The sequence below is a fragment of the Bubalus kerabau genome, chromosome X (genome assembly GCF_029407905.1).
Source record: "Bubalus kerabau isolate K-KA32 ecotype Philippines breed swamp buffalo chromosome X, PCC_UOA_SB_1v2, whole genome shotgun sequence".
In the NCBI taxonomy this organism is placed as follows: domain Eukaryota; kingdom Metazoa; phylum Chordata; class Mammalia; order Artiodactyla; family Bovidae; genus Bubalus; species Bubalus kerabau.
In genome coordinates this window covers 137,284,506-137,308,285 of record NC_073647.1, presented here as the reverse complement: position 1 = coordinate 137,308,285, position 23,780 = coordinate 137,284,506, and the positions used below count along the sequence as shown (strand labels likewise).

Genomic DNA, 23,780 nt, shown 5'->3' with positions numbered 1-23,780 from the left:
GAAACGAATCGCCAGTCCAGTTTTGATGCAGGATACAGGATGCTTGGGGCTGGTGCACTGGGATGACCCAGAGAGATGGTATTGGGAGGGAGGTGGGAGGGGGGTTCAGGATTGGGAACACGTGTACACCCGTGGCGGATTCATGTTGATGTATGGCAAAACCAATACAATATTGTAAAGTAATTAGCCTCCAATTAAAATAAATAAATTTAAATTTAAAAAAATAAATAAAATTTAAAAAAAAGTAAATGCAGAAAAGTAACAACAAAGTAAAACTCCCTTAAAACATATAGAAGAGAGAAAACAAATCAAAACATCTTTCAAATAAATTTTTAAGCATGAAGATAATTGTTTAAAATAAAGTGTTGTCTATGCCTTTTATATTAATGATGTTAATTTTTAAATAAATTATACATGCTCAAAATTAGAGCAAAAGTACAAAAAAGGACTCATCCAAAATAGAAAGAAATAAAAATTTTCTTAATAAATGGAATTAAACTATAACATTTTTCATTCCAAATATCTTATTAATAGATATGGAGAGAAGGATATCTGGAAGGATAGAGAATATTCTTATAAAAATAAGCTTATACTGTGCATGCAAATTTGAAATCATTAAATTTTATCTGAATTCAACAGGAATAAAAGAGGTAAAGGTGTTGGCTAAACTTCCTTCCTCAGAGGTTATGACTTCCCCCAACAACTTGATTGAGATACAGTTGACATAGAACATTATGTAAATTTAAGATGTACATGTTGATTTGATACACTTATGTATTATAAAATGATTACCACCGTAGGTTATCTAGCACCTGCATGATGTCATGTAATTACAATTTCTTTAAGGTTAGAATATTTAAGATTTATGAGATTACCAACTTTCAAGTGCATATATCAGTATTATTAATTATACTCACCCTGCTGTACATTGCCTTGATTCATGGACCTGACATTCCAGGTTCCTATGCAATATTGCTCTTTACAGCATCGGACCTTGCTTCCATCGCCAGTCACACACACAAATGGATGTTGTTTTTGCTTTGGCTCCATCTCTTCATTCTTTCTGGAGTTATTTCTCCACTGATCTCCAGTAGCATATTGGGCACCTACCGACCTGGGGAGTTCATCTTTTGGTGTCCTATCTTTTTGCCTTTTCATACTGTTCATGGGGTTCTCAAGGCAGGGATACTGAAATGGTTTGCCATTCCCTTCTCCAGTGGACCACATTTTCTCAGAACTCTCCACCATGACCCATCCGTCTTGGGTGGCCCTACACAGCATGGCACATGGTTTGACTGAGTTAGACAAGGCTGTGATCCATGTGATTAGATTGGTTAGTTTGCTGTGATGGTGGTTTTCAGTCTGTCTGCCCTCTGATGGAGAAGGATAAGAGGTTACGAAAGCTTCCTGATGTGATAGACTGACTGAGGGGGATACTAGGTCTTGTTCTGATGGGTACTCATGCTCAGTAAATCTTTAATCCAATTTTCTGTTGATGGGTGGAGCTGTGTTCCCTTCCTGCTATTTACCTGGGGCCAAACTATGGTGGAGGTAATGAAGATAGTGGTGACCTCCCTCAAAAGATCCCATGCATGTACTGCTACAGTCCGTGTCCCCAGCCTTGCAGCAGGCCACCACCAACGCACACCTTTGCCAGAGGCTCCCAGACACCCGCAGGCAAGTTTCCTGTGGGGTCACTGTTCTTTTCTCCTGGGTCCTGGTGCACAAGGTTCTGTTGTGCCCTCCAAGAGTCTATTTCCCAGTCCTATGTAAGTGGGGTTAATGGTGACTTCCTGCAAGAGCACTTATGCCATACCCACACCCAGAGCCCCTGTCCCTGTGGCAGACCACTGCCGACCTGTACCTCCACAGGAGATGCTCGAACACAGTTCTGTCTCTGTCTCTCTGGGGTCCCTGGGTCCTGGTGTGCAAGGTTTGTTTGAACCCTCTGAGCATCTCTGGCGGGAACAGGGTTTGTTTCTAAATGTGAATTCATCCCTCCTACCATCTTTCTGGGGCTTCTCCTTTGCCCCTGGACATGGGGTAGCTCCTCACAGCCGCTTCAGAAATTGGAAGTGATCGAACAAGAGATGGCAAGAGTGAATGTCGACATTTTAGGAATCAGCGAACTAAAATGGACTGGAATGGGTGAATTTAACTCAGATGACCATTATATCTACTACTGTGGGCAAGACTCCCTTAGAAGAAATGGAGTAGCCATCAGAGTCAACAAAAGAGTCTGAAATGCAGTACTTGGATGCAATCTCAAAAATGACAGAATGATCTCTGTTCATCTCCAAGGCAAACCATTCAGTATCATAGTAATCCAAGTCTATGCCCTGACCAGTGATGCTGAAGAAGCTGAAGTTAAATGGTTCTATGAAGACTTACAAGACCTTTTAGAAATAACACCCCAGAAAGATGTCCTTTTCATTATAGGTGACTGGAATGCAAAAGTAGGAAGTCAAGAAACACCTGGAGTAACAGGCAGATTTGGCCTTGGAGTACAGAATGAAACAGGGCAAAGGCTAATACAGTTCTGCCAAGAGAATGCACTGGTCATAGCAAACACCCTCTTCCATCAACACAAGAGAAGACTCTACACATGGCCATCACCAGATGGTCAACACCAAAATCAGATTGATTATATTCTTTGCAGCCAAAGATGGAGAAGCTCTATGCAGTCAGCAAAAACAAGACCAGGAACTGACTGTGGCTCAGACCATGAACTCCTTATTGCCAAATTCAGACTGAAATTGAAGAAAGTAGGGAAAACCACTAGACCATTCAGGTATTACCTAAATAAAATCCCTTATGATTATACAGTGGAAGTGAGAAATAGATTTAAGGGACTAGATCTGATAGACAGAGTGCCTGATGAACTATGGAATGAGGTTCGTGACATTGTAGAGGAGAGAGGGAACAAGACCATCCCCAAGAAAAAGAAATGCAAAAAAGCAAAATGGCTGTCTAAGGAGGCCTCACAAATAGCTGTGAAAAGAAGAGAAGCAAAAAGCAAAGGAGAAAAGGAAAGATATAAGCATCTGAATGCAGAGTTCCAAAGAATAGCAAGGAGAGATAAGAAAGCCTTCCTCAGCAATCAATGCAAACAAATAGAGGAAAACAACAGAATGGGAAAAACTAGAGATCTCTTCAAGAAAATCAAAGATACCAAGGGAACATTGCATGCAAAGATGGGCTCAATAAAGGACAGAAATGGTATGGACCTAACAGAAGCATAAGATATTAAGAAGAGGTGGCAAGAATACACAGAAGAACTGTACAAAAAAATACCTTCATGACCCAGATAATCATGATGGTGTGATCACTCACCTAGACCCAGACATGCTGAAATGTGAAGTCAAGTGGACCTTAGGAAGCACCACTACAAACAAAGCTAGTGGAGGTGATGGAGTTCCAGTTGAGCTATTTCAAATCCTGAAAGATGATGCTGTGAAAGTGCTGCACTCAATATGCCAGCAAGTTTGGAAAACTCAGCTGTGGCCACAGGACTGGAAAAAGTCAGTTTTCATTCCAATCCCTAAGAAAGGCAATGCCAAAGAATGCTCAAACTACCACACAATTGCACTCATCTCACACGCTAGTAAAGTAATGCTTAAAATTCTCCAAGCCAGGCTTCAGCAATATGTGAACTGTGAACTTCCAGATGTTCAAGCTGGTTTTAGAAAAGGCAGAGGGACAAGAGATCAAATTGCCAACATCCGCTGGATCATCAAAAAAGGAAGAGAGTTCCAGAAAAACATCTATTTCTGCTTTATTGACTATGCCAAAGTCTTTGACTGTGTGGATCACAATAAACTGTGGAAAATTCTGAAAGAGATGGAAATACCAGACCACCCGACCTGCCTCTTGAGAAACCTATATGCAGGTCAGGAAGCAATAGTTAGAACATGGAACAACAGATTGGTTCCAAATAGGAAAAGGAGTACGTCAAAGCTGTATATTGTCACCCTGCTTATTTAACTTACATGTAGAGTACATCATGAGAAATGCTGCACTGGAGGAAGCACAAGCTGAAATCAATATTGTTGGGAAGTATAGATATGTAGATGACACCACCCTTATGGCAGAAAGTGAGAGCCTCTTGATCAAAGTGAAAGAGGAGAGTATAAAAGTTGGCTTAAAGCTCAACATTCAGAAAACTAAGATCATGGCATCTGGTCCCATCACTTCATGGCAAACAGATGGGGAAACAGTGGAAACAGTGGCTGACTTTATTTTTCTGGGCTCCAAAATCACTGCAGATGGTGATTGCAGCCATGAAATTAAAAGACACTTACTCCTTGGAAGAAAATTTATGACCAACCTAGACAGCATATTAACAAGCAGAGACATTACTTTGCCAACAAAGGTCCGTCTAGTCAAGGCTATGGTTTTTCCAGTAGTCATGTGAGAGTTGGACTATAAAGAAAGTTGAGTGCTGAAGAATTGATGCTTTTGAACTGTGGTGTTGGAGAAGACTCTTGAGAGTCTCTTGGACTGCAAGGAGATCCATCCAGTCCATCCTAAAGGAAATCAGTCCTGAATGTTCATTGGAAGGGCTGATGTTGAAGCTGAAACTCCAATACTTTGGCCACCTGATGCAAAGAGCTGACTCATTGGAAAAGACCCTGATGCTGGGAAAGATTGAAGGCAGGAGGAGAAGGGGAAAACAGAGGATGAGATGGTTGGATGGCATCACCAACCCAATGGACATGAATTTGAGTAAACTGGGAGTTGGTGATGGACAGGGAGACCTGGTGTGCTGCAGTCCATGGGGTCTCAAAGAGTCAGACAGAAGTGAGCAACTGAATTGGTGTGGGGGAAAGGAGATGTTGGTCAAAGGGGTACCAACTTCCAGTTATCTAATGTACAGCAGTTCAGTTGTTCCCCATATCAGGGTCTTTCCAATGAGTTGGCCCTTCCCATCGGGTGGCCAAAGGATTGGAGCTTTAGCAGCAGTCCTTCCAATGAATATTCAGGACTGATTTCCTTTAGGATTGACTGGTTTGATCTCCTTGCTGTTCAACAGACTCTCAAGAGTCTTCTCCAACTCCAGAGTTCAAAAGCATCAGTTCTTTGGTGCTCAGCCTTCTTTATGTTCCAACTTTCATATCCATACATGACGACTATTAAAACCATAGCTTTGACTGTACAGACCTTTGTCGGCAAAATAATGTTGCTGCTTTTGAACACATTGTCTAAGTTTGTCATAGCTTTTCTTCCAAGGAGCAAGCATCTTTTAATTTCATGGCTGCAGTCACAATCTTCAGTGATTTTGGAGCCCAAGAAAATAAAGTCTGTCACTGTTTTCACTTGTTCCTCATCTATTTGCCATGAAGTGATAGGACCAGATGCCATGATCTTAGTTTTTGAACATTGAGTTGTAAGCCAGCTTTTGCACTCTCCTCTTTCACCTTCATCAAGAGGCTCTTTAGTTCCTCTTTACTTTTGCCATTAGGGTGGTGTCATCTGCATATCTCAGGTTGTTGATTTTGTCCTGGCAATCTTGATTCCAGTTTGAGGTTCATCCAGCCCAGAATTTCAGATGAGGTACTCTGCATATAAGCTAAATATGTAGGGTGACAGTGCTAAATATGACAGGTGACATACTCCTGTCCCAATTTTGAACCAGTCCGTTGTTCCATGTCCAGTTCTAACTGTTGCCTCTTGACTTAAAAGTTTCTCAGAAGGCAGGTAAGGTGGTCTGGTATTCCCATCTCTTTCAGATTTTTCCACAGTTGGTTTTGATCCACACAGTCAAAGGCTTTGGTGTAGTCAATGTAGCAGATGTTTTTCTGGAATTCTTTTGCTTTTTCTATGATCCAGTTGATGTTGGTGATTTGATCTCTGGTTCCTCTGCCTTTTCTAAATCCAGCTTGTACATCTGGAAGCTCTTGATTCATGTACTGTTAAAGCTTAGCTTGAAGGATTTGATCATGACCTTACTAGCATGTGAAATGATTTCAATTGTGCGGTAGTTTGAATATTCTTCTGCCGTGCCCTTCTTTGCTATTGTAATGAAAGCTGAATTTTTCCAGTCCTGTGACCACTGCTGTGTTTTCCAAATTTTCTGGCATATTGAGTGTAGCACTTTGACAGCATCATCTTTTAGGAATTGAAATATCTCAGCAGGAATTCTATCACCTCCATTAGCTTTATTTGTAGTAATTCTTCCTAAGGCCCACTTGACTTCACACTCCAGGATGTCTGGCTCTAGGTGAGTGACCATACCATTGTGGTTATGTCAGTCATTAACACTTTTTTGGTACAGTTCTTCTGTGTATTCTTGCCACCTCTTTTTAATATCTTCTACTTCTATTAGGTCCATACCATTTCTGTCCTTTATTGTGCCCATCTTTGCATGAAATGTTCCCTTGATATCTCTAATTTTCTTGGAGCAATCTCTAGTCTTTCTCATTCTGTTGTTTTCCTCTATTTCTTTGCATTGTTCACTTAAGAAGGCTTTCTTATCTCTCCTTGCTATTCTTTGGAACTCTGCATTCAGATGGGTATATCTTTCCTTTTCTCCTTTGTCGTACGCTTCTCTTCTTTTCTCAGGTAAGTGTAAGGCCTCCTCAGACAACCATTTTGCCTTTTTGCATTTCTTTTTCTTAGGGAGTTATAAGCATTATTAAAATTTTTGCCTGAGAATAGCTTTGTAATTAAACAAGTAAGATTTAAATATTTTACTATGGAATTTCTTCCTTAGGTTTAAATTTTTTTCTTGATGTATTAAAATTCAATGTGAAAATTCAAGGATCATAATTAATAATTATGAAATTAGTGAGAAAATAACTATATGATTGGAGTCTTATTTAATATATCATCATTCAGTGCATTCACATCCTATTTACTTTGACAAAACTCCTTCCCATTGCTTATGAACCCGGACAATTGGAGTGGATTTTATTTGCTCTTATATCATTAAGGAAAATGAATTGGCCTTTGAATTCAGGTTCTGGTTCTTTAAGTGTTAAGGTAAGCATTAAACAGACTATAAAGTATAAAAATCTCAAGTGTAATTTCTCAGGATACAGACATTATGGGTCTTTTATGGGTATTTGAGAGTCAAAACTAACAAGCAGAGGATTGTACCATATGTAATAACAGTATCATGTGTGTATAATACAGAATTCTTTAACATATGTTAAGTCACTGTTAGATTTTATGAAAACCAGTTTCATATAGATGCTTTAAAAAGTCACAAAAAATTGATGAGGAGATGGATTTCAAATAGGTACTGACTGCCATTAACCTATTCTGTGGTTTCTGACCCTGTGATTGTTCTCCTTTCTGTAGTTTATATTTCCAAGACGAATATCACATTCCCACGATCTGCATTATTCCCCTGCACTCTGGTTTGTTTCCTTGTCTATTCTTGAATTAAAAATGATGCCACTATCATTTAAGAAAGGACACTGTTGACTTGGAAAAGGAGTTTTATGGCTTCTGACGGTGTTGTGCTTGAGCATCTCTATAGCTTGTTTCATAATCTGCCATATGGTTTAGTTCTTCATAATTTCCTCACACTCATTACTAAATTGTAAATTAATTTAAGGAAGATCTTGTGCTTTAAATCATTTTCTATCACCTGCCAAAAATGGCACTCTGATTTGCCTGTAATAGATGTTTGAATAGGATTTTCTTGACTTGTATGGCTGTAGATGGGGCTTCTGGATGGCTCAGTGGTAAAGAATCCTCCTGCTAATTCAGGAGACGTGGGTTTGATTCCTTGGTTGGGAAGATCCCCTGATGAAGGAGATGGCAACCCACTCCAGTATTCTTGCCTGGGAAATCTCATGGACAGAGAAGCCTGGTGGGCTACAGTTCATGAGGCTGCAAAAGAATCAATCATGACTTAGCCAGTAAACAACAGCAATGGCTGTAGATGCATTCAGCTGGCTGATGTTATTGTGGAGTGATTTCCTTTCTGGCTGATCATTTTTGTTAGAATTCTATTCAGCAATACACTTGCCATAGTGTGGGGCCCAAACCTCAGGCAATCATTACTTGTAAAAGAGGCTGTTGCACAATTTCGTGTGTGTGCTTTGTAAACTTCCTCTTTCTTCCCTGCCTTATTCTGAGATGTTAAGGAGTGAAATATATAAAAACTGAAAACAATGTGGGTTTTGCATATATTTGTAATAAGAACAGGTAATGGCATTTTTATATCCACAAATTGGATAATTAATTTCCAAGTTAGGCACAGTCTATTGCTTTCTTCCTTCTGTTCTTTCCCTCTTTCTCTTTTTCCTTCCTCCTTTCTTTCTCCTGCCCCTTCCTTTTTCTTTCCACACCTTAGAATAGAACCTAAAGGGATAGGCAAATAAGCTAATATGAATCATATATTTGAAAACTGAGAAATTTTCTGTGCAAGTCATCAATAGGAACATGTGATGTGTACTGAGTTGGGAGGGAACGGTTTCTGAACATGATTACAAAAGGCCTGACTTAAATGATGTTCAGCCAATACTGGAAGGATGAAAAGGGCCTGGAGGCCTGTGTAGGCAGGATCGTCTAGGTGAAGGGAATAGCATGTGCAAAATATATAGTAGGGAAGAATCAGTTTTGAAACTGAAAAGAAACCAAATATTTCTCTTCAGGTTTTATTTACATATATTCAATTGCTTAATTACAATTACTCTTGTTTCAAAAGGAAAGTGAACGGTAATTTCTTGACCATCTACTATGTGCCAGGCTCTTTTCCTGATGCTTTGCATTTCTAAATGAATATCTTATGAAGCCCTCATATTCTGGAGGCTTATCAGCAAACTCATCATCTTCCCATTTCTACATGCTTCTTTTGAAATTTATTATATTAGTGAGCAACAGCTACCATCCACTCAGTTATGCAAGTTCCAATCTTAAAACTTCTTGTAGATCTTCATCTCCCACACACAATTTGTCTGTATATTTATTCACTGTGCTCCACAATAAATTCTTGACGTATCAATCTCCATCCCTTCTGCTACCATTCTCAGCAGATCCTACCCACAGTATTGAATATCCTATTCACTGTTCTCTCCTCCTTAATTTTACCCTTTTTCAATCCATCCTCTAGCATCTCTTGAGAATAACCTTTTGAGAACAAATATGACATCAGCTCTTTGCTCAAAATATGTCATTGGCTTCTCATCACCTTTAGAGAAAAAAAAATTGCTTAGCATGACATACTGTTCTTTTCATCCTCTGGCCTTCACCTACCTGATCAACCGAATTTTCTATAACTGCTCTTTCATATACTCTCACAAACCTCTTGCCCAAGAGCATTCTTACACCTTCATGTCATTTACACCATTATTATTTCCACCTAGGATGTCATCCTTACGTTAGTATCTCTAATATAAAGACTTATCTAAGTCCTAAAAGTCTCAGCCCAAGGTTATCTTCCTTATGATGAGTTCCTTGTTTTTTCTCTAGGCATTTCTGAGCATCTTCCTCCTCTCTTCCCTCTACATATTATAATTACACTGATTACTATTCTGCTGTAATGGTTTGGTCTGTGTCCCTACCACCCGATAGACCCCTTGTTTGCAGGGTCTGTCTTTTTATCTTCATCTTCTCAGCCCTTGTGTCATACCTGAAGTACAGTAAATATAAATATTCATGGAATAACAGTCTGACCTTCTGACCCGACAAAATACCTCAGTCTTCTCAGCAGCTCCTCTCTATTTTGCTAATGATAATCTGCGGCTTAGATGTCTTCAGTTATTAGTAACTTGTAGACTTAGCATTTAGTATCAGGAATGTTTGCTGGTGGGGTAATGACATCTTCCTTATCAGGGGCTATTCCTTTATTGGTTGACTACACTTAACTAACAGATCCATGAAGACATTCTTTAGCTTAGCTTCAGGAGTTCCTGAACTTTGCTTGACCAAATCCGTCAGGCAGATCAGGATGGAAGCGTATGGAATCAATAAGCAAATTCCCACTCATGTCTTCAATCCTGTCCACCTAGTCTTAGTTCTGCCAGATTCTCACTCCTCCTGGATCCCAGGAGGCCACTGCAAGGAGGAAAACATCTTTTTAACTACTTGTCTTTCCTGCTCTTGCCCTTATTTATGAACAAGCAAAGCTATGGTGAAGTGGAGGCTGACAATAGAGACTCTAAATAAATAATTGTTAAAATGTTACAGTGATATTTGAACCAAGTTTACAACATAGTGCTTTCCCACCATTATATTTCATGTTTTCTAGGGTTATCACCTCAGTAGAAAGAGAAGAATGTTTCAAGATTTTTTATTTTTGGCTGTGCTGAGTCTTTGCTGCTGCACGCAGGCTTTCTCCAGTTGCGGTGAGTGGGGCCTACTCTCTCGTTGTGGTGCACGGGCTTCTTATTGTGGTGGCTTCTCTTGTTGTTGAGCATGGGCTCTAGGGCATGCAGGCTTCAGTAGTTGTGGTTCACGGGCTCCAGAGCACTGACTTAGTAGTTGTGGTACATGGGCTTAGTTGTCCAGTGGCATGTGGGATCCTTCCAGACCAGGGATCAAACCTGTGTCCCCTGCATTGGCAGGCAGATTCTTTACCACTGAGCTACTAGGGAAGTCCTGAGGAATTTCTTAACACAAGTAATAATACATCTATCTTAACTGAAGGAAATACTGAAGTCTTTAACTGGTCTTCAACCAGTGTCATTAAAGAATGTACAGTCTTGTCAAATGTCCACCAGCTAAGAAAGTCCTCACTTTGCTTATTGAGAGGTGAAAATTAACTGCGAATTAATTCAAAAGTCCTCTAGTCTCAGAGATCTGAGAGCCTATCAATGAAATAGCTATAATATTGGAAGCAGAGGGATCCTTGAAAGAACTTATATGGCTATTGGCTATAAAACAGGACATCAACACGAAATCTGTCTAGTAAAGCTGCTACATGGGTGGTATTAACATTCACTGATTCCCTGTTCTTTTCTAAACGTCCAGAGGGATGTGTGTGTGTGTGTGTGTGTTTACAGCTTTCTTGTTGATACATCTGTCCATCCCATTACCATACAGCATCCGTCAGATTAATGTTTTGAAGTTGCTTAAAATATATGAAGTGAATAAAGTTGACTAGTATTAAATACAAAAGAGGCAAATAGAATTTAAGTAAAACAAAATCTGGTTGTGCCAAAATGTGAGAGATGACAGAAAAACACACATGCACACACACACATTTAAGAGTACATTGTAAGCTGTAGAAGGCTTGAAGGGAAACTGACTTAATTTATTTCATTTTATTAGAACCACTGAAATAACAGGGATTTCGAACAGTTTTAAATTCTTTCTCAAATCCTAACCTGAAACTTATTTTGTGATCCCAGGCAGGAAAATACCTCTTACTTCTGTGTATCATGATAACGACAGATTTAATAGACAGGATCTGTGTTGGAACTGGAACTTTCAGAACATTTACTTCAAAAATAGTATTTTAAAACTTAAAAAAGAGTTTCTATATGTGAACAAATTTTAGCCAATGTAGACATTAAGAAACCTAACTATTAGGATTCAGGAAGTAACAGAAAGACTAGCTATGGTCTTAGAATCTCTGTAGGAAAAGGACTCCATAAAGACATCTAAACTTTATTCCTAGAAAGTCCAAAGCAGTATCAGCTGAGGGTTGCTTCAGTCTCTACTTCAATAGTTTAAATGTAATTCCTACATGAATATTTCACTAGACTTAATGAATTGAAGCATCATGTTACTGGTTTAAATCAACAAATACTCTTGAACAATCACAGTGTTTGTCTGGAAAGTGTAACCCTTCAATGTTCTGTAAATCATTTTGTGCGTGTGTACTCAGTCGCTTAGTCATATCCAACTCTTTGCAACCCCATGGACTGTAACTCACAAGGCTCCTCTGTCCATGGGGTTTTCCAGGCCAGGAATACTGGAGTGGGTTGCAATTCCGTTCTCCAGGGGATCTTCCCAACCCAGGGATTGAACCCGTGCATTGGCAGGCGGCAGTTGGCAATTGGCAGCCCGTGCAGTGGCTCTTTACCACTGAGCCACCATTACTATTGGATAAAATAGTGGTTCTCAATTAGAATCTCTTAGATAACTTTTAAAAACTTTCAATGCCCAGACCATATGTAATGTAATACAAATTCCTGGGGCTGAAACCCAGGCATCAGTGGTTCCTTGAGGTCCTTGGGTGATTCCTATGTGCATCCAAGTGTTGACAACCCCTTCTCTTTCCTTTATAATTTCTGCATATACTAATCTGACACCTCACTTTGGAATTTAACATTTACTGGGCATTGATGACTTGGTTTACACTTTAATTTTAACACGTTGTTATATAAGGGATCTAAATTGGGTTTTATTTTTCTTCTCTAATCTTGCCTCTGAAATAAGGAGAATAAAACATAGGAGGAAAAAAAAACCTTATTCTGAAAGTTTACAGGCTGAATCTAAAATATGTACTAGATTGAGTTTAACTGTTATTCATTTGAAGTCTAAATTTTCTGCCATGAAAATTCTGAAAAAAAAAAGAAGAAGAATGAAAATAGTGTTAGAGGCAAAGTTGGAATGAGAACCCATAGTTTATACAGTTTGACATTATACTGCAGAAAAATAAACTAATGCATTTATTTATCTCATCCATTTGTCAGTATGTGATAGAGGGATGAATCAGAAAAAACTATGAAAAAAGGAAGTGGAAATATAGCTAGACTTAATGGAATTGAAATAGGAGGCTTAAAAACCTCAGAAAGAAATGTTTACACTCAAAGTGCAGTGCTTTCCTTATCAATTTATGATCGCATGTTCCTAGCTTGCACTTAATGTAAAGAATGGGTGTAAATTCATGTCATAACCATTAAGTTTTCAGAACTTAGAAAATAGAATGATCTAGGGGTTACCTACTACTCTGATGGAGCATTGGTTTCTTTCAGTCCTCATCAATGAATCTAGCTTGCTAGTGTCCTTTTTAAAAGTTTAAACCTTGGAATATCTAAGTCAATTTTAGGGTGAATCCTACTAATTGTTTATAGAAAGGGTATATATCTTCATGGTAAAATGACTAAGGAGCATAATTTTTTCCCTTATGTCTATGAATAATTTATTATTATTCAAGATGACTCATATAAAATAAGATTGAATTCATTATTGTGTTCAGTTGGCCTGATTAAGCCTCTGCATGAGGAAAAATGAAATATGTGAGTCAGAATCTGGGTTAGTAACTTTAGTTTTCTTTCTTTGACATTTAGCATGTGAACTAAGTATATGTGATGTTTAGCACTGCCCTAGAACATGGAAGTCATGTTTTTACAATTCATATCATCTCCCCATCAGGATCATAACTATCCTAATATTAAAAAAGAATGTCTTTCCCACAAAATAGTATTTTATTTTGAATAGTTATAGGAGAAGTCTGTGTGTTTGGAGAAAGGGCTTATATAATTCTGAGATTATCAGCAATAGAATCCACACACACACACACATACTTGAAATGATACTGTGTAAACAATTTAGGTCAAGTTGACATCAATATTTCAGTCATTTTGATCATTCTTCTTCTTCACATGTGAGATACAAGAGATACATGTGAAAATATTTTGACTCAATACTTTCAATAAGTTGATTTCTCGTTAAAATGTATTTGTTACTATAAAGTCAAAAAACCATGAAAATTGACCACCTGGCCCTTGCCGACCTGGTCTCTGCCCTTGTCCCTGGGAGACTGACTGACATGCCTGCCATTCTAGCTCTCATTTACTCTTCACCAATCTTAGTTTGATTTGCAAAGCTCCACAAACCATTCTGCCTCAGGCTTTGGCAAATGTTCCCCATGGGAAACATTCTTCTCCACCTCTAGTTTCTTTTCTCACTTTTAAGAAACAAATTTGATCATAGGAGGAAGTCACTTTGGAAAAGCATCCTTTGATCCCCAGAGTGGGTTTCTTTCCATTGTGTATGCTCTCCCTGCTGCCAGCACTTCTTCATAGCACTTGTCCAAGTGAAAGTATTCATGTGCTTACTTAACATCTTCTCCCACCTAGACTGAAGGTTCCATGAGGGAAGGGCTGTGCTACACAGGACATTTGTAAATAACAATATTACTGTTCTCTAGCTGGTTTCAACTCCTCCCGCCCTAAATGCGGGATCTATGGAGATAAGGCCCTGATCTTTGTTATTCACTCCTCTATTCTTAGCCCCTTGATATAGCATCTGGCTTATGGTATTTGTTCAATAAATGATGGTTGAATGAATGAGTGAATTTATGACTGAAACTCATCAACTTTTAATACGCAGAATTGTCTATCTGTTTTGTCAAGTTTTAAAACTTTCATATAGCAGGTTTTTAAAAAAATTTCTAGTTGTTTGGATATTTGCATATTAGGTATATTGAAGAGTTAAATCCCTTATGACACAGATAATCAGGATGGTGTGATCACTCACCTAGAGCCAGACATCCTAGAATGTGAAGTCAAGTGGGCCTTAGAAAGCATCACTACAAACAAAGCTAGTGGAGGTGATGGAATTCCAGTTGAGCTATTTCAAATCCTGGAAGATGATGCTGTGAAAGTGCTGCACTGAATATGCCAGCAAATTTGGAAAACTCAGCAGTGGCCACCAGACTGGAAAAGGTCATTTTCATTCTAATCCCAAAGAAAGGCAATGCCAAAGAATGTTCAAACTACCACACAATTGCACTCATCTCACATGCTAGTAAAGTAATACTTAAAATTCTCCAAGCCAGGCTTCAGCAATACGTGAATCATGAACTTCCAGATGTTCAAGCTGGTTTTAGAAAAGTCAGAGGAGCCAGAGATCAAATTGCCAACATCCGCTGGATCATGGAAAAAGGAAGAGAGTTCCAGAAAAACATCTATTTCTGCTTTATTGACTATGCCAAAGCCTTTGACTGTGTGGATCACAATAAACTGTGGAAAAGTCTGAAAGAGATGGGAATACCAGACCGCCTGACCTGCCTCTTGAGAAACCTGTATGCAGGTCAGGAAGCAACAGTTAGAACTGGACACGGAACAACAGACTGGTTCCAAATAGGAAAAGGAGTACATCAAGGCTGTATATTGTCACCCTCCTTACATAACTTATATGCAGAGTACATCATGAAAAACGCTGGGCTGGAAGAAGCACAAGCTGGAATCAAGATTGCCAGGAGAAATATCAATAATCTCAGATATGCAGATGACACCACCCTTATGGCAGAAAGTGAAGAGGAACTAAAGAGCCTCTTGATGAAAGTGAAAGAGGAGAGTGAAAAAATTGGCTTAAAGCTCAACATTCAGAAAACTAAGATCACGGCATTCGGTCCCATCACTTCATAGAAAATAGATGGGAAACAGTGGATACAGTGGCTGACTTTATTTTTCTGGGCTCCAAAATCACTGCAGATGGTGATTGCAGCCATGAAATTAAAAGACGCTTACTCCTTGGAAGGAAAGTTATGACCAACCTAGACAGCATATCAAAAAGCAGAGACATTACTTTGCCAACAAAGGTCCATCTAGTCAAGGCTATGGTTTTTCCAATGGTCATGTATGAATGTGAGAGTTGGACTATAAAGAAAGCTGAGCCCCGAAGGACTGATGCTTTTGAGCTGTGGTGTTGGAGAAGACTCTTGAGAGTCCCATGGACTGCCAGGAGATCCAACCAGTCCATCCTAAATGAGATCAGTCCTGGGTAGGACTGATGTTGCAGCTGAAACTCCAATACTTTGGCCACCTGATGTGAAGAGCTGACTCATTTGAAAAGACCCTGATGCTGGGAAAGATTGGGGGCAGGAGGAGAAGGGGACGACAGAGGATGAGTTGGTTGGATGGCATCACCAACTCAATGGACATGGGTTTGGGTGGACTCCTGGAGTGGTGATGGACAGGGAGGCCTGGTGTGCTGCGGTTCATGGGGTCTCAAAGAGCCAGACACCACTGAGCAACTGAACTGAACTGATATTGAAGAGATGCTTGCAATTCATGTCAACTTTCAATCTAGGAATATCTTTTGTAAAACTGAGACTGCATAACATAATTTATAAGCATGAATGCCTCATTAATTATGAATTGTGATTGTAACAGCAGCTCAGTAGAAAGATATGGTTGTAAATTTGTTCAATAATTAGTAGAACTAAAAAGTGAGGATTTCAGAGCTGGAGCATCCATCAGTTGAATTTAGCACAACCAAGAGATGTTAAAATAAATACTTGCAAATGATAAGTGATTTACCCAAAGTCATAAAGGTAAGTTAATAGTAGAAGAAAATTTTAAGTCCAATTCTTCACTTCTTTTTATATTGGACAATACTGCATTGTCATGCCCTTCTCCAGGGGATCTTCCCAACCCAGGGATTGAACCCGAGTCTCCTGTGTCTCCTGCATTGGCAGGCGGATTCTTTACCACTGAGTACCCAGGAAGCAATAACCATGCTCAGTAGGGGCCAAAATCATAATGTTTGAGGAGGTTTGAGGAAATACTAAGATAATTTAAAAATTAGTACTAGTGGTTTGGAATCAAATACCTCAAAAATCTCTTGGACATGGATTGTAACATAATACATTCTAACACATTTGCCTCTGATGTTCTTCCTACTGAGAAAAGGGAACTTATGCAGATAGCACATAAACTGTAGTGTTGAAGGGGACAAATAAAATCTCTAACAAGATTTGGTTGGGCACTGGGTCAGACAATCTGAAGATGCCCAAGATCACTAACCTTAAAGGAAATCTAAGTTATTGGGAGAATGCCATAATCTGAAACACTGAGACACAGTTCTGAGAGAACTATTGATTCTTGGCTTTCGGGCAATGCATTTGTTTAAGACTAAATGTGCAGGCTATACCACAGAACACCAAATCACCTTGGAGTTGCTGCCTCGGCACTGGCCCGACAGCTAATAGAGACAAGCTTGCATTTTCTCCTGAAGTCTTCTATCTTCCTTTAGTGTCGTTGAATGAGGGCTGCTGGAGTGTCAGAGAAAATATTTATTGCTCTTCCATATGTCACCGCTCTCCTGCCAGTGACATGTGTACTCATCAGTCAAACGGAAACTACCCACCATATTTGATTTACTGCAGTTGAAGGAGATCTGTTTGTGGGTTCCTATAACATAAACCATTTTGCTAGAGATTAATGCTCTGATTTGCATGCAGCTCATGGGCGTTACATCATTAGTTTTCATGATATATCAGGACTAAATGTAAGAAATGCAACTCTTTTTCCTCTGTGGGGTCCTGCTCTTTTCCTTTCCCCACCCTCACCTTTTCATTAACTTTCCTCTTGTTGTTCAGTAAAGCATTATTTACTTTGTGTTTTCTCGGGACCTGGTAGAAGATTAAATGATTAAGTTTTAGCGATATGGAAACCATGAATAAAGTCCCTCTTGAGAAGATAGAAAATGAATAGCAACAAACTTCTAATCTTGCCAATGGACTTTAAGCAAACATATGCTGATGAATCTGCAGAAAAAGAAAATTGACTTTTCTTACTGACATCTCTGTTCCATTTATATTCCGTGAGACATGTGGAGTAGGAAGGTTTTCACAGCTTTCGGAGTTGCTCAGTTTGAAGAAAGTTTTCTAATATACTATAATTCTACTGCATAAATTTTAAAATCTGTACTAAGTGACGTTTCTGTGCTCTGAGTCAAGAAAGTTCTATAGGTGCATAATTGAATCTACTTTGATGGCCACACCTGATGGCCACATTGCTCTCTGGGATGATGGTAACATAAATGACTATAGCTCCTTGCATTTAGGTGCAGCTTTAGAAGTGGGAAAAAAGCCATTGAGCTATTTCTTCCATATCCCCACATCTTCAAGAAAGCCCATGAAGCATATAAAAATCTGTTAGTGCTCCTCCAAAGAGAATATTTTTCTAAGTAAAATAAGAAAGAATTTTGTTGTAATATACAAAAGGGGACTCTTGCATTTTTCAAAATATAGCTAATATAAAGATGTCACAGGGTTTAAAGTTAGGCGAGGGAATGATGCGGATCTTGAACTTGTATCTATAGGAGATACTCTAAGTACTTAGACATGAGAGGGGATATCCATGTTCAGAATGTGTCCAGTGGTCTAACAATATTTCACTGCCTGACTTCACACAGATATATATTGAACTTATGACTGACACTGGACTAAGCGCCACCATCATATGTCCAATGAACCATGTACTGAACAAGCTGTCTGTTAGGGCTCCACAAATGTTATTCTTGTTGACATAGGTCTTTACCTGAATTTTTTACCCCTTGCATGTGCCACCTATGGAAGCTTAAGTAACCTTGCTTGAAATCTCTGGTAACGAATTAGGTCCTAGGGTGTTGTGTGTGATTCTAGAAGTTTTCTGAGTCATCTTCAGTATATTCTGTTTTGCCTTAGGCCATCAGGAATTGGCTTACATCCACTATATTGTTTGGACAATAGGCAGTGAAGGAGTATTTAAGTGCTTGTTATCTTGAGTAGGGCATACACAGAGTTCAAATTCCAGCTTCATGGTTATTATCGCAGTGATTTTGAATAAAGTATTCAATCTTTCTAATCCTCTGTTTCTTCTAAGATTTGGTTGATAAAATATGTGAAACGGCAAAGTCTCTGGCAGCTAGAAATTGCTAATAAACAGTAGCTATTGTTATTAATAATATTTAGCTGTCTAGAAATTTCCCAGTGGCAGACTGTAACTGCTGTTTGAGCCCCCTCTGAACTATTTGAATGCAAATGGGAAGTGAGAAACTTGAGGGCAAGATGGAGAGACTGTTTACTTGGTGAATCAGAGTGTAGATACTTCTTCAGATTTGTTGGGAGCAGTCCACATAGGCCAGAAAGGAAGTTTAGGGAACATCTACTAGGAAGCCTGAGGTACAGACTAGAATACTGGGCGTGTGAAATTTCACTACTGTGTGTTGGAAATGGAGATACGTTAATCAAAATGACCTGAGCGAGCCACCGGCTTGCTGGGAGACCTACCACCACTATTGCAAGGAGTTTGGGCTAGACTGTATGTAGCTGGGTGTGTCTTGAGGGTGGGCACTGTATCATTCTGCTTTTTGGCCTTCTGTGATATTGATTCTACCAATAGTTCATTAAGAATAAAGTAGCTAATTCCACTTGAACAGTGCTCTAAGTGGGAAATTCACTCCCTCTCAAATTTTTCCATTTATGACAATGTATAAAACAAAGAAGAAAGATGATATTGATAAAAATTTGATATTGATAAAAAAATTTCCCCACAATTTTCTACTGGAAAAGTGAATAATTTTGTATTAGCTCAGTTATTTATTCTGGAGAGTGTGCAATAGCTTTTTCTTTTAAAGCTTTCTATGTATATTACCTTTTCAATCATGATAATTATGGAATCATTGACTACATATTTCATTATAGTGGTGACACATTTCAGAGTTTCATGTGTGGCCCTGTTTATTGTGTTTGTGTTATACTTTCTTCACAGCTGTGAAACAAATATGTGTCCAATGGCAATAGTTTGTCACCCTCTTATAGATATGTTACCAAGAAACAAACAAACAATGCCACTGGAAATATCATAGAGAATCATAGCAAGCATTTTAATATAAGCAGCAGGAATTCCTTTGGACCACACAATCCTTTTCATAAGAATGTTCATTGAATAATTTAAATATATATGGAAACTAACCTTCAGCCTAAAACTTAGGTGATCTAGATTGCAATCTTAGAGTAAGTTTTATATCTCATGTCCACTTTCTAAGCTACACATACACAAGGTCACACAGTCATACACACAGCTGGGGCTTATATTCTAATTTCCCCCTCTTTTCTCTGCTGTTTTTGAGAGATTATCCTCTTCTATTTTGGAGAGATTAAACTATTAGGGTTAAATAGGCATCTTAGAAATAGACTATCTCACTAATCATGATAAAAATCTTTAACCATTCCAACTCTGAAGGCTTTATTTAGTTTGATCTCTTTTTCTGTTTCACTAGCTTTTATGTTAAGAGTTTCTCATGATTCCAGGGGTATGCTTAATGCTCTTGTGAACCAATGAATTAAATTCTCCTGTAGCTTCTGACTACATTTAGGTATTTCCTTCAGAACAGCATGCTGTGGTCACTAGGGGGACTGTGTACCAGAGAGATGGACTGGGTTTCATTACCTGTATAAATGTTCCTCACCATTTGAATAACTCAGAGGGAAATGTAGCACCGCAATTGCTAGGGGTTTGGTGGGATGTACAGTGGTACGCGGGTGTATATGTCTTGAGATTGGTTTGACGTGTGTCCTAGCAGCGGTGACAGTGCCATTTTTCACTTTACATGGTTTAAACCTAAACCCATATGAAATACAGCTATTTATCCAGTGCTGCCTTGATGAAGGAAAGGAAGTTCCTTACTTCATGAGCCACCTCTCTTTTGTATTGTATTCTGAACAAATTGGCTCTCTTAAACCATTAAGAAGTTCTTGTTGAAAAAAATAAAAATGAAGTAAAATGAATTTTCCACCTATGACTTATGACTTAGGCTTATAAGATTTAAAATATTTTAACAAACTTCCAGTTATAAAATAAATAGAGATGTATTGTATACCATGATGATTATAGCTAATAATGCTGTGTTGTATATTTGAAAATAGGTGAGAGAAATAGACCTTAAATTTTCTCATAATGTAACTGTATGGTGACAGATGTTAATTAGACTTAGTGTAGTGATCATTTTGCAATATATAGATAAATCGAATCATTATATTGTGTACCTGAAACTAATATAATATTATATTAGTCAATTATACCTCAATAAAAAATGCAAGATAAGCATATAAAAATATTGTAAATGTTTTCCAGTTAGTCTTTCTTGATTCTTGGCAGAACTGCTTTCAGATCAGTTCAAGTAAATGGATATCCCTGATTTCAATACTATCTTCATGAAAGGGTTTGTTTTTCCAAGGGTCTCACCATGATTCTCTGGGGAATTGAATTTTACACATTTCCCTCAAGTCTCCTTCTCATTATTCCGTGTCTATTAATACTATAGGATTCCAACATGGAATTTTAGGCTCTTTTTGATTTCTTATTTCCCTAATTTCAAACTTGTTTTGACACCCAGCCAGGTCTTAATTCTTTCTTTGTTTCCAGAATCCAGATCATGTTAATAGATTCAGTGTTTGTCAGGCCTGTTCCTTGGCCACTTACCTCCCTTATTCTAGCCTCCCAAAGGTGAGGATTTACTGTTTTAATCAATAGTAAGTGAAGTGAAAGTCGCTCAGTCATGTTCGACTCTTTGTGACCCCATGGACTACACAGTCCATGGAATTCTTCAGGCCAGAATACTGGAGTGGGTAGCCTTTCTCTTCTCCAGGAGATCCTTCCAACCCAGGGATTGAACCCAGGTCTCCCACACTGCAGGTGGATTCTTTACCAACTGAGCTATCAGAGAAGCCCCCAGTAGTAAAGACTGTGGTAAAAACAGGATTTGCTGTGAATCTGGCTTGCTGTAAATCTATACAAAGTTTTCTGTGTAGTGCCTTTTGTAATAGAGAAAGTTACGGCCTTTTTGAGTGCCATCCATTCATTGATCCATCTACCCATCAAAAAGAAAAGATCTTCTTATAATGATTTTATTTACTCTGTAAATAATAGCCAAGATGCACGTACATATATATACATGCAAGCATATCATCTAAAAGCTTATATAGTATGAACCTGGGATGAATAACTCTTCCTGATTGTTCTGTACACTCTGACATTAAGTGTGCTTTAAGTTGATGTTTATTGATAATACTCTTAAAAACTGAAAAGTGAAAAACGTTTTTGTCATGAAAGATGGTGCATTATCTTCCTAAATTGAAAGCATTGACTTCTCAGTTGGAAGTCAGTGACACTTGGACCAGTTTTTTTAAACAGATTGTAGGATTAAATCTTACAAGTAGATTTATTTCTCTGTGGATAAAACAAATAAGAATGTGCTATTCAGTCTCTCACTTTTCAATTTTATGGGCCTGCTAGGCAATTATTAATGGATTAGGGAAAAGGCAAGCTAAATAAAATGAATTCTTCAATTGTTACCAGTACTTTACTTGATACCAAGTATATTCAAAGGTAACCAGTGATGGGAAAATAAGTTTGAAGTGCTAAAGGAGACAGGGATGATACAAGTAAAGTAAATCTTTTTTCAAATGCAAAGGAAAGTTAAAGGGCTAAAAGATAAACAGGAATCAAAACCAAGAAGAACAGGACCCACAACAGGACCAGATCAAATTTCTAAATTATATTACTGCAGGTGAATTGATCTATTTCATATGGGAGGTGAAAGTGCTCAATATGCACACAGGGCTGGGAAATGTGGCTGTCTGCACCAAAGAGGCTGGGAAACCTTATGACTCATGGGGAATTAGGTAGAAAACACAGAGAAGTCTTATCTTAATAAAGAGGGATAATAAAACCTAGCTGGAGCTCTGCTCTGGTCCTGCCAAACAAGTCTTAAAAAGAAAATCTGAAAAAAATCAAACTATTCCAAGAACTTAATGGCATCCTATAGCACAGATGAAAAATATTATAGGTATAGAAGAATATCCAGCACCCAAAAAGGTAAAACTCGAAATATCTATAATACAATCAAAATTTACCAAGCATGCAAAGTGGTAGGAAAATAAGACCCATGATGAGGAGATAAATCAAAACTGACCCTGAATTGACACAGATATCTGCCATATTAGTATGCACATGTATGTGATTGGTAGATGTCCTTTTAGATGACATTCTATGCCTTTCAGTGAGTCAGTTCAGTCACTCAGTCATGTTTAACTCTTTGCGACCCCGTGGACTGCAGCACGCCAGGCTTCTCTGTCCATCACCAATTCCCAGAGCTTGCTCAAATTCATGTTCATTGAATCAGTGATGCCATCCAACCATCTCATTCTCTGTCATCCCCTTCTCCTCCTGCCTTCAATCTTTCCCAGCATCAGGGCTTTTCCAAATAGTCCGTTCTTCGCATCAGGTGGCCAAAGTATTTGAGTTTCAGTTTCAGCATCAGTTCTTCCAATGAATATTCAGGACTGGTTTCCTTTAGGATGGACTGGTTTTGATTTCCTTGCAGTCCAAGAGACTCTCGAGAGTCTTCTCCAACACCACAGTTCAAAAGCATCAATTCTTTGGTGCTCAGGTTTCTTTATATTCCAACTCTCACATCCATACATGACTACTGGAAAAACCATAGCTTTGACTAGATGGACCTTTGTCAGCAAAGTAATGTCTCTGCTTTTTAATATGCTATCTAGGTTTGTCATAGCTTTTCTTCCAAGGAGCAAGTGTTTTTTAATTTCATGGCTGCAATCACCATCTGCAGTGATTTTGGAGCCCAGAAAAATAGTCAGCCACTATTTCCACTGTTTCCCCATCTATTTGCCGTGAAGTGATGGAACCAGATGCCATGATCTTAGTTTTTGGAATGTTGAGTTTCAAGCCAACTTTTTCACTCTCCTCTTTCACTTTTATCAAGAGGCTCTTTAGTTCTTCTTCACTTTCTGCCATAAGGGTGGTGTCATCTGCATATCTGAGTTTATTGATATTTCTTCTGGCAATCTTGATTCCAGCTTTTGATTCCAATCTTGATTCTATGCCTTTCAGTTCAGTTCAGTCACTCAGTTGTGTCTGACTCTTTGCGACACCATGAATTGCAGCATACCAGGCCTCCCTGTCCATCACCAATTCCTGGAATTCACTCAAACTCATGTCCATTGAGTCGGTGATGCCATCCAGCCATCTCATCCTCTGTCGTCCCCTTCTCCTCCTGCCCCCAATCCCTCCCAGCATCAGGGTCTTTTCCAGTGAGTCAACTGTTCACATGAGTTGGCCAAAACATTGGAGTTTCAGTTT

At 38.7% G+C, this 23,780-nt stretch overlaps 1 long non-coding RNA gene across 2 annotated transcripts in view; it reads left to right on the top strand.

Moving 5' to 3' along the window:
* Positions 1–10,222: 10,222 nt before the first annotated feature.
* LOC129638861 (uncharacterized) overlaps positions 10,223–23,780 on the top strand; it is a 70,225-nt gene continuing 56,667 nt past the window's right edge. For both annotated transcript variants that reach the window (XR_008708076.1, XR_008708075.1), the window contains exon 1: positions 10,223–10,298. This is a non-coding gene — a long non-coding RNA (uncharacterized LOC129638861). The remainder of the gene's footprint in view (positions 10,299–23,780) is intronic.